Source organism: Maniola hyperantus, chromosome 16, assembly GCF_902806685.2.
Source record: "Maniola hyperantus chromosome 16, iAphHyp1.2, whole genome shotgun sequence".
Classification (NCBI taxonomy): Eukaryota; Metazoa; Arthropoda; class Insecta; order Lepidoptera; family Nymphalidae; genus Maniola; species Maniola hyperantus.
The window spans coordinates 10517332-10531991 of NC_048551.1; the positions used below are offsets into that span (position 1 = coordinate 10517332).

The 14660-nt window shown below is 37.8% G+C and overlaps 1 protein-coding gene across 1 annotated transcript in view; it reads left to right on the top strand.

The window, feature by feature from the left end:
• The first annotated feature begins 5221 nt into the window (after positions 1-5221).
• Positions 5222-14660, top strand: part of boi (brother of ihog) — a 56857-nt gene continuing 47418 nt past the window's right edge. The window contains exon 1 of the mRNA XM_034977039.2: positions 5222-5397. The gene's annotated coding sequence lies outside the window, so the exon portion shown is untranslated. The remainder of the gene's footprint in view (positions 5398-14660) is intronic.

The window sequence follows — 14660 nt, forward strand, 5'->3', positions numbered from 1 at the left end:
GCACTACACCTTAATTGTCTGTACGTATTCGCGTCGTGGACGCTCCCGCATCCCGCCTTCATGATACGCAGGTATGGCCGTACCTTATTGCTATCTACCGCCCGACTGTGCCGAGCCGACTATGTTTATAGCAACTCATAAATGCTTATCGGTCTTATTAGTTATTACCGATTTGCAATGATCGGTCTTTGTTTCTTGTCTATTTATAAGAAAAGATTCATTTTTCATTGACTTGAAAAATCTATATTTTCATGTAAATAAGATAAGAATAGGTAAATCAATCTTCGACACATATTGTGATTTATTATATTGTAAAATCGGCATGTGTATTAATGAATTTGAATTTTAGTCACTTTTTATATTAAAATTATATTACGAATATTAAGTCTCGATAATTCGTATAATAATTATTAAGGTATTCGCACATTACACACTCGACGACGATTCAAGTTCGACTCGACTTACAGTATAAAGCATTGAAAATTGAAATGTAAGGTTTGGTACAGTTATGGTCATCACTGACCCGTTGGCCATTCGTTGAACCTGCGTTGGTGCAGCTTCAATAACTTCCAATGACAAATTAAATGTCAATATTTTTATACGTGACGTGACGACAACGACGACGTGATGACGTTGACGATGCGTTGTCCACTCATTGAGGCTAGCCCGCCATGTTAGCCCGTTTCCATCTTAGGCTGCATAGTAATGGTAAATTGCAGTCAAGAGCTAATTTGTATTTGAATAAAAAAAAAGTTCAAAGTTCTAATATTGTTGAATTGATGCCGAAAGCGAGTCTGTGTAATGTGCGAAGACCCTTATATGTACGTCATACTAAAATAATTTGAGTAACGTATACTACGTCAATAAAAATCAAGATATTATAATATCTAAAGAATAAGCCAGCATATTATTTATGTACAATATTAATATGACGTTTTATTTTAATATGAAAAGTTGAGATTTCGATTAGGTGAAATTATTAATAAAGAATGATAAATTGGTGCTCTGCAAATCTACACAGGATTCTAAATAAAGTATTTAATTCTGTGGTGCTCTACCAATTGGCTGCGGGTTCCAAGCAAAATGTAGATAATTTAGTTAAAAGTTAAATAATTCAAAACGTAAATTAATCTGTAACGATATGCAAATACGTCTGTTTTTACAATAATGCACAATATGTCACTATACTTGAGCCAAATTGGTTATAGAATGTTTATTAACAAAGTTGTCAGCAGCCTTAGCAGGCATAAATGCAGGACCCTTGCAGGATCAAAATTTCAGCATCAATAAAATCTTTAATACATTTACAACGCCATTTTAGCACGCACAACAGACGGAAACGTTTAAGTGCGGAAACCAGCCCAGAGTGAAGAAGAAGAAGAAGAACGCCATGTTGTCGAAAATGATCTTTCTTTATCCAATTTGGCTCAATTATAAACATTGTGCAGCAAACTCAATCATGTTCCTTTACTAATTCTATACCTATTTTTGAATTCTGTGGTTGACTAAAAAAAACATGTATAAACCTTGTTTTTAAATTAATAATTTATTTATGTTTATGTATACTAGCGGCCCCTCTTTTACAATTATAATTTTGCAGTGACCATTAAAAACGATGAACTCGCGAGATTACAGTAAGTATAAATTTCGTTGTTATAAAATTTTATGTATTGTGATAATTTAATATGTTAAACTGTAACTTGATGAAATGCATGTTTGGTTTCTCTGAAACTGACTACGGACCCAGTTTAGCAAGCGTACAATTCGGGAACGGCTAAGACATTTTGTTATACTACACATGAATTTAAATACTCTAGTTTAAATATTTAGCTTAAGTACTCATAAACCTTGTTTACAAATTCAAAGTCGCTCAGCGAGCTATGGAGAGGACTATGTTAGGAGTTTCCCTGAGGGATAAGATCCGAAATGTAGAGATCCGAAGGAGAACCAAGGTCACTGACATAGCCCAAACTATTAGCAAGCTGAAGTGGCAGTGGGCAGGTCATGCCTGTCATAGAGGCGATGGTCGTTGGAGCCGGAAAGTCCTTGAGTGGAGACCGCGTTTAAGCAAGCGTAGTGTGGGACGTCCTCTAGCACGATGGACTGACGATATAGAGGCTGGCGGGAAGTGGCTGGATGAGGAAAGCTGAGGACCGAGTGTGGTGGCGCTCTTTATGGAAGGCCTATGTCCAACAGTGGACGTCCACAGGCTGATGATGATGACTCTCATAATCCAAAGCCGCCGGCTTGGAGGCCTAATTTAAAAATAAATAAGTTAGTGTATTTTACACTTTTGTGATGTAATTACTTATGAAATGAAAATTACAAGCACGTATAATAAATCAAGACTACCATCGCGCCCGCGGCTTGTTTTAAAATCATAAAAGAAAAGTTTGGAAGTAGGAGGTAATCTGAAATTACTCATCCGATTTCAAAAACATTCCACCATTTAAAAGGTGCATTATTCCAGATGGACTTCGGCTATATTATATCATATATGTATATAGAGGTATATCACATTTCACCAGAGTGAAGCCGGGCGGATCAGCTAGTTTTCTTTTTATGTAATGCATGCTACATTCAAAATAAATGATTCAAATAATAAAATCCTTACTGATCTGTATGACTGCTAAACTGTGCTACAGTGATTTTTAATTATTAAAAATTACTTACATAATGAATTTATTAGTATTATCAGTAACATCTAGACGTAGTTGTGTCAGAGAGGCATGTCTGTGAACTATTATGTAAAGTGTAATAGACATGAATATTGAATACCCAGTCGCAAACGATGAAAAAATAAATTATTTAATGAAATGAACCATTCTGGTTTTATTTTAATTACCTACCTATGAGGCGGGGGGACGCCCCGCACTCGCACATCACCCGCGCTATCCCGCACCGGGTTAGCACGGGGGCTGTGCTGGGATCCTCACCACGATTGCTATCTCGACTTATCGTGTACTACAAGTCTATAAGGTATGTAGTTATGTCTTTGGGAAAAGAGTTTCAACAGTTTCAAAACCTACACCCATGGTGGATTTTTAGGTTTTTACAAATCCAGTCAGCTAATAAAGAATAATATACGTATTATTTCTAATAGTCTACTTTAAAATAAAACCTGTTATCTAAATATATTTAAAAGGAAAATGTGACTGACTGACTGATCTATCAATGCACAGCTCAAACTACTGGACGGATCCTGCTGAAATTTGGCATGCAGATAGCTATTATGACGAAGACATCGGCTAAGAAAGGATTTTTGCAAATTCAACTCCTAAGGGGGTGAAATAGGGATTTAAAATTTGTGTAGTCCACGCGGACAAAGTCGCGAGCATAAGCTAGGTTTTTAAAAAACGATATTCATATAAGTAAGAGGTCGTTAAACCACGCGTTTCCGTTTCACGTTGGTAGGAATTCCTCCGAGATGACAGATATTAGATACGAGTCCAAGATGAATCCTGGAATGTGGTAGATCGTGCAAGTAAAAAATATACACGGGAAGTCTGTGAAAATATTATTGCAGCTCAGTTCCATTCAAGTTAATATCAAAAGTCTATTTTTTAGTTGCTTTAATTTACAGGATACTCGCCGGTGAAGATATTTTTATCACTTCTAAATCGTGTGAACTAAATAAGATGAAGTTCGCGACAGGTCGGGGTGGCAATTGGGCACCGGGTTAGCGTAGCGCGGGTATTTTTACCATCTCGACCTGTCAGTGAAAGTGATGAACATCGGCCTTTAGAATGACATTTCAGCTTTGTAGAGCGTTGTCTCTGTCACTCAGACCCATATGACGTTTTGTCGGTCTCAACGACCGCGACATGTGCTCTACAAATCTGCTATCTCCTTCTAAAGTTCGATGTTCATCACTTTTGGCCGCGTAGTGTTTAATTACAGTCTCATTCGAACCTGACTATACTTACTTTAATATCTGAAAGAGAAACCTTCCGTTCACCACCCGCGCACACCCTTAGCGTCCGTTCACACAGACCGGCTCGGACCGGAGAGCAGATTTCGATAGCGATTAAAATAGAGTGTTGGATAGTTGAAATAAGGTTTATTTTTATATATTATCACCTCTTTTGTTATTGAGAATGCCGGAGAGCAAACAAGCAAGAGTTAGTGTGAAAAAAAAGGAGCCGACCGGCTACGTATGATTTCGCTCTTCCGCTCTCGCGCAGCCGAACAGCTCCGTTTGCGTACTCTTTCAATACAGTGCTCTTCCAGCCGGTCTATGTGAAAAAAAAGCTTGGTCGCTTCGGCCAGTTCCAACCGTACGCACGCCGGAGCTGCGGAGGTCTGTGTGAAAAAAAGAGCACCGTCCGATTCTGTCCGAGCCGGTCTGTGTGAACGGCCCCTTACTGGTTTACCGCGGGTGTGCGGGGCGTTCTCTCGCCTATTGCCATCTCTACCTGTCGCTATTGGCTTGCTTGTATATTGACAAAAATCTATGGATATCTAGGTACTTTGGCTACCAGTCCGAAGTCAGGGCTAATCGTTAGTAAATAAATAATTGTTTGCCATACCTACACAACATACACCATACTTCGTTTCATATGTAATGAGCCTCATTAAAGTCGCATGACCATTAAAGGTGTGCTTTATACCTATACATCGAGATGTTTTTACAACGTTCCTCTGAGCCGGTAGGTAGCTGATTACATGATTGTCGATGCCTTCGGGGAACGGCCAAAAGAAGCGAATTAGGGTGACTTTATGTTACACCAGGGCTCCAAGATTTATTCTTTAGGTAGGTAGGTAACTATCTAAAATCTGTTAAAGAAGGTAGGTACCTACTTGTTAATTTCCTTTTGAGCTTTTGGCACTGACCACTTGTCTGTGGCTTTTGGATAGGTTCAAAAGCAAAACATCAAAGTGAAAGAAAGCTCGTCTACTAGGTACTCGGTGATTTAGCATCAGAATGATATTCCTTATTACTACCTATCCATTTATTAGGCTCTCAAACTCAATGCTCATAATTTCTTTGACAGCCACCTGATGCCAAGCGTCGAACTACTAACCAGTAACTTGTTTCAAAAGAGCTTTTGTTTCTTGAGACTCGAATCCCGGAGGAAGAAGTCGGCGCCCGCGCATTGGCGCCTTTCTCCGAGGAAACGAGACGACTGTACCCCATCCTTACAAAGGAAAGAGACAAAAACAATAGCATTCCGCGTCGGACGGACAAGTCGAATGAACTAACCAGTTTGCTTATAATGCGCCCGCCTAATCGGTCGTGTACCTATTTTTGTGTCAATTTTTCGGTAGTGATGTAAAAAGTGCAGGAAATATTTTCATTTTTCGTGTGTGTATGAAACAGTTTGAACTGATAAATGTATGTGAACTACACAGTGAAGTGGTTTCTGTGTTGTTTTAGTGGATGTTTTGTGTGAATCGGTAAGGAATCTAGTTTTAAGAATGCAACCCAATCCCTCTCCCTCTTGAAAGAATGCAGTGCACCGTGTTCGGAGTTCGGACTTCGGTGTATTGGACTCAGGCGCAAGTCGCACCGCACCTTGCCGGTTCGGTTTTGGTGCCGAAACTACTCAATCAATATTATTATTTATGTGCGATAGTTAATCGATTGTTTATACCTACCTACTCAAACCACAAAGCCAAGCCGGTCAACCTGTTGATGTGTGGTAAATTATAGGAATCAATTTTGGATCTAGGTGCCTAGTACATACTTTTCCTATCTACCTAGGTACGAACTTCAAACTTTTAATTAGAGTAAGTAGGTAGGTACATACATATATGTATCTATTTATACGTAGTATTTGTTCCTATGTATCGTGTAGGTGTCTAGTGTCTACTCGTAGTAAAAGTATTTCTATTGTGCAAATGATAGAACTTTTTAAATGGGTAGGTCGGTAAAGTTGTACGGACTATCTATTTGCATACCGCGAGGTCCTATAATTCTGTAAAAAGTTCTATCAAAATCGGTCTAGTCAAGCCATTGATCTAATAAGACCTTTGAGATAATCCTTAGACACAGTTCCATTCAGTAGACTTCGATTTAAGTTGGTACCTTACCCACTTAATTACAATGAAATTCAATTTTAATCCCTACAATGGGGCCGATTCTCTTGTACACAATCTCTTAAACTAAACTAAATTAACAGGTCTAAATCTAATGCTATCCTTTTCCGCAAGCAACATTATGAAAGGCATAGCAATAGATTTAGACGTGTCATTTTAGTTTAGTTTAGAGATTGTGCATAACGGAATTAGCCACAATGTGGCTAATTCCATTGTACACAATCTCTAAACTAAACTAAAATGGCACGTCTAAATCTATTGCTATCCCTTTCATAATGTTGCTTGCGGAAAAGGATAGCATTAGATTTAGACCTGTTAATTTAGTTTAGTTTAACGATTGTGTAATAGAGAATCGGCCCCATTGTCTCATGTAGACGATTTTTTTATTTTACGACCATAAAAGGAAACTGAACTGGTTCATATTTTTGAATAATTTACTTACTGTCACGTAGAATCTATTGTTACATTACCTAATAGTTAGGAAGGTACCTCCTTAAAATACCTATAACATTACGAAAAACAAATTATACCTAACTAACTATAGAGATAGTGAATTCGCAAACCAAGCAGTAGGTAGGTACAACTTAACAACTTTTCAATAAAACCCCATCGTTATGACTTATAAGATTATTTCATTTTATTATTATTTTTTATTTGGAAATCAACAGCTTAAATTAACATAATATTATAATCTTAAAAATTAAATAACTAGAAGCTAATAATAGGTTCTCACAGGTAGAATTACTTAGAATTACTTAATTAGGTTATATTGATTATATAGTCCAGGAATCTTCAATCTATGTAACTAGCTCTACATCAGCGGTCGGCAACCTTTTGGCAGGCAAGGGCCACATAGAGGCAAATGGAAATAAAGGCGGCCGCACTTGTTCATAATTTTGATAATAGGTATTTGTGATATTAAAAATTCGAAAGTAGGTACCTACTTTATTTGAATTTTATTAAAAATGTAGACTACATGAAAAAGTCAAGAACTTAGGTCAACCGCATCCGCACCGCGAGTCGCGACTCGCGAGCATATTATGTTGATCTATAATTGTTGATAGTTCATCATAGTGTCAAGTTCAAGCTGTCCAAACATAAAATCTTTGTACACACGATGTCCACTATACCTACTATAGGAACTGGCAAACAATACAGTGTAAATAATTGTACGAAATAAAATTTTACAGGAGCTAGGTAGGTACCTACATATTACAAGTTAGCCCTTGACCTCTGACGATCTGACCGGGTGGTAAGCGGTGATAGAATCTGTTTGCAAGCGTGCTAACTTGGAAACCCATTCCCCTTATCGGTTTCTACACGGCATCGTACCGGAACGCTAAATCGCTTTGATTTGAGTGAAGAAGAATGTAAGAAAGAAGAAAAGAAAGAAATCTGTAGAAACTTTACTGTAATACCGTTTTGATCGAAATCACGAACTTTAGACGATATGTTAGCGCAGTTTTAGCGTTTTTAATAACGTTTAAACTATCGTGAGTTTTAGGTCGTTTTGCATAAAAAATGAGTTCGATTTGTATTCAGTTCAGTAGGCCAAAAACGTCCGGATTAAAGAAAAAAAAGGATGTTGATCAGAAGTGTATTTACACCGTTTTGTTCGTCAGCAACAGCTCCTCTGTTAGCAGTCTGAGTATACAATAAAGTGTAATTGAGTTGTATAAGCAATGTTGTTACAGCTGAGTTTAGCCGAGTTTAAACTTTATACGTACACACATGTTTAATCACTTTAATCACACATACATACAATATTATACAATGTGTTTGACATTGTGGCTAATTTTGTTTTACATAATTTCTAAACTACTAAAAGTACTTAATTAATCCTAAAAAAACAGAAGCCATCGGCCCCGGCGAATTCATATTAGCGCGCGCTTCCTGGCAGCAAATCAGCGGCTTTCTTGCTGCTCAGTCGCCCAACGATTATCACGATATAACCTACTATCAAAAGTGCGAACTTCTCACTAACTAATGACACTAAATACCTAAACATAAGACGACTAAGACTTAAGCTTGATTGGAATCGTAATTATAGCTTAAAACTTGCTCTTTTAAGTTAATTACGATTTAAAACGAAATGGGATTGCCAATAGTAATCGCGGTATGAGGCGGGGGACCTCCCCGCGCGTTACCCGCACTCGACCGCACCGGGTTAGCGCGGGGGCTGTGCGGGTGTGCGCGGCGTCCCGACTCCGATTGCCATCTCTACCTGTCGCGTAAAGGTACGGTAAAAACTACAATTACCTGCCTATGAGTAATAGGTAATTATTATAATTCCAACTTATTTTAATACTAGCTGATGCCCGCGACTTCGTCCGCGTGGAATTAGCTTTTAAAAAATCCCGTGGGAACTCTTTGATTTTCCCGGTAGCCTATGTCACTCTCCAGGTCTTTATTTATACTCATGCAAAAAATCACGTCAATCCGTTGCGACGTGATTGAAGGACAAACCAACAAACAAACACACTTTCGCATTTATAATAAGGGTTCTGATGTTTTAGATGGAGTTTGAACTAAATTAAAAAGACAGTTGAATGTGACAAGGACGATTCTATAATTTAATCTTATGAGTTATGATATGACTAATAAAGATGTTCTGGACAATTGACTCCAGTAATAAAATAAGTAACCCATTATTTCGTTAATTGGGTATTACATATACCTATTATAATGTGTACTTAAGTTCGTAATGTATGGTTAAAGATTATTATTCTCATAATGGAACGGTGATAAGAAGATGCGTACGTGATTTGCGGGACATAGGCATGTTTGCGAATGAAAATAACTATATTTTTATTGTTCTACGTAGGTATAATAATGTGCATAGTGTAGGTACTATAATTGTAGTGTACGTATTGAACTAGGTATTATTTTTACTGTTCCCGATTACTACTTTTAGTTTTATAATAAGCTCCCAGAAAAGATAATCCCACCAAAAACATTTCATGTAAAGGTTGCCAAGACTCACAAGTTCATAATATTTTCACTGTAAAAAGTTATGAGATCTCTAGTAGAGCCAAGCCCCTAACTGAGCTTCGATTTGTGCTGCCCATGGGGCTTGTCCCAAGTCCAAAGCAAATAGCTCTTAAGTGCTCTTAACTGTATCACATTTATAATATTAATAACATTAAAATAAAATAATTGAGTGGAAAAAGTAATTGTCGAAATGTTATCCAATTGCGCTATCGCTCGATATATTTCAATGAATTGGTAATAACTGGGGACCACACGATAAATTGCCGGCGGTAATCCTTGTTGGCTGTTCGCAATGCACCTGTGGTATAGGTAAAGAATGTACCTACAAGTTACGACAAACTTTGTAAACCGTCGCAAACGGACTGTTTTGCCGTAAAATGACGAATGTACATATTTTATCTGGCAATGACTGCTCCGGCCAGAAGATTGTAAAGGGCGCTATAAAACGGAAGGAATTTAATAACCGCCTCGTTTTACAAAGAAACCGATGTGCCGAATAATTAGCGGTGTACACAACAATACCAAACAAACATTCAAATAAATAATTGAGTGGAAAAAGTAATTGTTGAAATGTTATTGCGTTATCGCTCGATATATTTCAATTAATTGGTAAAAACTGGGGAGCGGCGATAAATTGCCGGCGGTAATCCTTGTTGGCTGTTCGCAATGCACCTGTGGTATACAGCATGTAGGTACTTACAAGTTACGACAAACTTTGTAAACCGTCGGACTGACTGTTTTGCCGTAAAATGAAAGATGAATGTATTGTCCGCGACAGGTAGAGATGGCAATCGGGGTATGTCGCACCCCGCACATATGGCGCACGTCACCTGCACTGGTTGTATAGTTCTTATGCCCCGGTGACTGTGGTCAGGACTCGGGTAAAGTAAGAAATCAGAGACCTCAACGTCGCAAGCGAAGATTCTGTAAAATCACCCGTGAAGACCGCAAGCTCCGAATTTCTTGTGTCAATTGTTATAAAAAATCTCTGACAGACACTGCCCGATGAATGCTGCCTGTGAACTTGTGAACTGTAGTAGGTAGGTACTTCCAGGCCGGCGGGTTTTTTTAAAATTATAAATAGCGAGCAAACGAACAAGTGGAATTACATTAACATTAATTGCAGCACCAGAGAAGCGCCAAGCATTATCGGCTTTCAGGAATTTGTTGTTCCATCCATTGAATAAACCCTGTTGAAATCTAGTGGGAACACCGGTGTTGGTTTCACAATTCGCAATGTGTGTGGTTTGATGTGTAGCGCCCTTAGCGTTATTCTCACTAGTACTTTAAAATCTTTGAATTTCTTTGATGCAATCATCTCAATCCCACAGATTGGCTATTTCAAACTTCCATGGTTTCGTAGACTCATAGGAAATAGCATAAAAAGTATTTGTGAAATACTACGTAGGTACTAGTAAGGTATTTCTGTTTTATTAACTTAGTGGCTAAAAGTTAAAAGTCAATAAAATAAGAATATTAATCGACTGCAGTTTGCAATAAATATTCATGCGACTATTTCGATTCGGTCAGTTCTGGTTTTAGACAAACTATAATCTCGATACTTTATTGCTTTTTTATGCGGGAACAATGAATAATTTAAAATTTAATTTTATAGGTAACAAGATGATGCGACTTCATTCGCGTGGATTTAGGTTTTTTGAAAATCCCGTGGGAACTCTTTGATTCTCCGGGATAAAAAGTAGCCTATGTCCTTCCCCGGGATATATAAGACGATAAATAAAATAGGTAAATACTATTCGATATCGATGCCAGTTTTGAACTAAGTAATTGAACTCAACACGACACGGTTCTGTGCCGCCAATCAGACGGGTTCATATGGTTCATTCTGAGTTCACTAGTTACTTCATAGTTCATAGTGTGTCTGTGTACTTCAAGAAACATCTACATTCTACACACATGGGCCAACTTTCTAATCCAATTCGGTCGGTAGCGGATCAGCCCCCCGATTGTGTAAGAAAAACGTATTCGTTGTTATCGTAATCGTCAAAAAATTCTGCCCTTTGATTGGTTGATTCGCTTTTTTCACAGCCAATCAAAGGGCAGAATTTGTTGACTATTACGATAACGATGAATATACGTTTTTCTTACACAATTGGGGGGCTGAACCGCACAACGATAGAAAATGCTTGCATAAGTCCGCGACAGGTTCGATCCCGGGCACGCACCTCTAACTTTTCGGAGTTATGTGCTTTTTAAGTAATTAAATATCACTTGCTTTAACGGCGAAGGAAAACATCGTGAGGAAACCTGCATGCCTGAGAGTTCTCCGTAATGTTCTCAAAGGTGTGTGAATGTCTAAATCCGCATATGGCCAGCGTGGTAGACTATGGCCAAACCCTTCTCTCTCTGAGAGAAGACCCGTGCTCTGTAGTGAGCTGGCGATGGGTTGATCATGATGATGATGATGAGACTTGAGAGACTGCGAACTGACTGACTCTGAACTGTTGAAGAAAAATAGGTAGAGTAATATTTCAAATAAATAAAATGAAAAGTGGGTTGAAACGACATGTCGGTACATCTGTTGAAGGTTTAAATTCTCATCCACGTGTGTATGCCACTTAAGCACGAGCGAGGAAAAAACCTCGCTAATATTAGAACGCGGCAAAGCGATTTTAAATTTCAACTCTATAGTGTACGTGCCAAAGAGTTTTCGTCACATCCTGTTACTTGGTGGTCCTTTTCAACCAGGGAAATTTAGAAGTGGTTATCTTTTAACAGATTTTACAGAATGACTATGTTCTAATTTTGGCCGAAAGTAGATCGATTTTCTGAAAATCTAAAGAAATTATAATGTACTTAATACTTACTTAAACGATTTCTAGCACAATATTAAGAAATACATATTAAGAACTACCTAGTCACCATGTCGTGAAGAAAATAGCTGGATTATCTTTGGACTGCAGAATTTTTAAGACATCACGTCATTAACAAATGACGGATAGTCTAAAAAAATAATTGAATTATACTAAACGTAGAATTAATTTACTGGTAAGTGAATTCTACTACTGTAAGCCTTCCATAATTAAAAATCGATTTTTAAGTTATTTAACAAAAACACGACTTTTGAAAGCAAATTGCATTTCAAAAGCATGTTACTGAAGTCAGATTTTTTATTGAAACTTTACATTCAATGGATTTATAAGTAGGATGTAGGTGCTTAATGATAGTCTAACAGTAGCAACGTGGGTGGTCAGGAAATCAGAGAGATGTCATTTTTAAGTTTTTTAGTAGCACTTTAGTAGGTAGGAGGTAGGTACCTATTCAGAGTAATGAGGTGATCGGGAGTTAAGATAGCCTTCCGGGTTTATTAAACGTTGTTCTTAATACCGCATCGTGTCTTGTGTTGTGATATAATTTAAGAAACGTGAGCAGTTTTTTTGTAGAATAAAAATTAACTTCATAAAAAATAGATTGGACTGGAGATGTATTTGTTTTGGGCACACTATACTAGAATGGAAGAAACGGAACACATGGAATCTCCTCGATTTCTGTCTGTCTGATGTCACCAGTCATATGTATTTTGATTCGTAATCGACTAAAAAGTAATAGAAAAATTCAGACAAGTGTGAGTCATACTCGCGCACCGAGGGTTCCGTACTACAGTCGTATTTTTTCGACATTTTGCACGATAATTCAAAAACTATGATGCATAAAAATAAATAAAAATCTGTTTTAAAATGCACAGGTGAAGCCCTTTCATATGATACCCCACTTGATATAGTTATCTTACTTCGTAAATTGAAAATACTAATATTAGTTCATGACCACAATTTTTTTTTTTGTGTGATGTAAGCCTAAATTCACGGTTTTCAGATATTTCCCCTAATGTCTGCTATAAGACCTACACCTACCTACCGAAATTTCTAGGTCAACGGAAAGTACCCTATAGGTTTTCTTGACAGACGACAGTCGGACAGGCAGACAACGAAATGATCCTATAAGGATCCCTTTTTCCTTTTGAGGTACGGAACCCTAAAAATGATATTTTTACACAGGCAGATAATTCACTATTTCAAGAGATGATTTCATCATGTAGATTATAGGTAAATTACTTTCTAAATCAGACCAACATAAGGCCTAAAATAAAGAGACCTAATTAAGAAGATTACTAATCCTACCTATTTAGGTCATACCACTACACAGATTAAGATTTTTATACTTTTCCCGTCATCAGTGTACAGTACACTGCAGAATATAATGTACATGGTCCTTTAGAATGACATTTCGGGTTTGTAGAGCGTTGTCTCTGTCACTCATACCTATATATGACGTTTTGTCGGCCTTAACGCAATGCTCTACAAATCCGCTATCTCCTTCTAAAGGTCGATGTATCTACATTATTTTCTGCCGCGTACTGTAGACACTATTATTTATTCTGTACCGCACTTAGCCCTAAGGTATCCGAGCTAGTTCATGAATTATTTCGTACTAATGTTTTTTCGTCGGTACTCGATGAGGGTTTGGCTCGCCTGTGCTTAATTTACCGGAACATCAACATCAGCCTTCCGAGAGGGGTTTTTGGAATATCTAGGCAACTTTTCGCGCTAATGTCTCGAGTACTCTGTATTAAACTCTTGGGTAATGTCTCCTTTGTGCTATCCCTACATATTTAATGTAGCAAAAAATTAAGGAGATAAGCTCTAAAGAGATCGCTATAATCTAAATACTTATAAAAAAGGTAAAGGTGACTGACTGATCTATCAACGCACAGCTCAAACTACTGCACGGATTGGGATGGCCTACTATCTAAAGACGTAGATATTCGCTAAGAAAGCATTTTTGAAAATTCAAGAGGGTAAAATGACATTAGTGTAGTCTACGCGGCCGAGTAGGTAAGTAAAAAATCTGAAGAGTGACATAGGTTACATTATATCCTTGAAAAATCAAAGAATTCCCACGGGTTTTTCAAATCCACGCGAAAGTCGCCAGCTAGCTGATGCTGTGTAAAACATAAAATTATGTACCTAACCTACTGCTTACAAGTTTACAACGCAAGGAAAAATAAGTTCAGTGAAAATGTAGAGCAAAAATGTTCAGTAACCTACTTTAGTTTAGTTCCTTTATAAGAATCTGACCGGCCAATACGAAGTTTATAAGGAATTTTTCATCTGTTATATTCTGCATCTGAAAAGACCGGTTGTAAGCAGAAGCACGCCGTTAAATTTAAAATACGTGAGTGTAGGGTCACCACCACTTTTAAAAATCCCTCTGGGATTGTTCACAAAACATAAACAAATATTGTGTAATGGTATGCCCAACACTTAAGTTGGCAACACTGGCGGCGGCCATTTTCTCTTTCAACCACGTCTTGCGAGCAAGAAGGCATCTGTCAAAACTTTTCTGTAACCTAATTATTAAAATAGCTAATTTCAAATAGTTTTTGTGTTTAGTTTGCAACAGGGATATTTCTACCCAGCCCTTTAGTCAAGCTATAGAAGCTTTACGTAGTCGCTGCTTGCAGTTTTTAGGGTTCCGTACCCAAAGGGTAAAGCGGGACCCTATTACTGAGACTCTTGCCGTCCGTCCGTCTGCCCGTCTGTCCATCTGTCCGTCTGTTACTAAGCTGTATCTCATGAACCGTGATAGTTAAGACAGTTGAATTTTTTAAC